Below are 933 nucleotides of genomic sequence, written 5' to 3' on the forward strand. Positions count from 1 at the left end.
AATACACACGAGAGGTTGAAAAGATTTGCAAAATCTTATACAAGTCTATTCACCCCCCCCTCTAGACTTGTACCCCATCCCCTTGGGACCAACAGGATGTAGGTTGCAAGTAGGGAATTGTAAAGACAGAAAGAGTCTCCGACTCCTTAATTTCTTTAACTTCAATGCTTGTTTTATTCAATTCTCCAGAGTCTGGTACTTATAGCAAAGCTATTACATATTTCAAAAGGAAGGAAGAATATTCTCTTTCTTAAAATAAATTCACTAACAAAGGAAATAAAAAGATCATCTTGATTTGTTTTCTTAATTTGCTGCCTGTGTATCTTCTGTGCGATTTCGAATCCGGCGCTGATATGACTTTCCAAAAAACGCATCAAGTCTAAAGGCTATTGTTGTGAACATGATTTTTATGATCCTTGCCTTGTTGATGGCCACAACAAGTGAGGAGGTTGAGAGAGAGAGAAGTGGGCAAGAGATTTCCATTTCTTGTAGTCTTAAGTGTTGACTTTCTCGTTCCTTCGATCCGAGAGGGCAAGGCCCAGGAGGAGGCGCGGGTAAGGTGTTCAATAAAATGCCTTAGCCAAATGCTTTGGTCTAAGAGGTTAGGCATGTAATGGCTTAGTAATTGCTAAGCGACTCACAAGAGTTAAACCGCGAATGGAACACCCCTAGTTCACCTTAGTCATCCAAATGCATAGGATCAAGGGCCTCACTCCAATTCCCCATATTACTTATATTTCTTTAGTGTACATTGTACTTGGTCTTTCATTCCCAATTTTGAACATGCTTTCTTAATCTGTAGTCGTTTCTTGATAAAACTTGTTCCTATATTGCACTTGGTTGTGACTTTTAGGTACACGCAAATACCCGGAGTATTCCGGGGTTATCGATCCACAGGGAATGGTTGGTCAAGCACTAACTCGGATTGATTCT

This window comes from Ipomoea triloba, chromosome 16 (assembly GCF_003576645.1).
Source record: "Ipomoea triloba cultivar NCNSP0323 chromosome 16, ASM357664v1".
Classification (NCBI taxonomy): domain Eukaryota; kingdom Viridiplantae; phylum Streptophyta; class Magnoliopsida; order Solanales; family Convolvulaceae; genus Ipomoea; species Ipomoea triloba.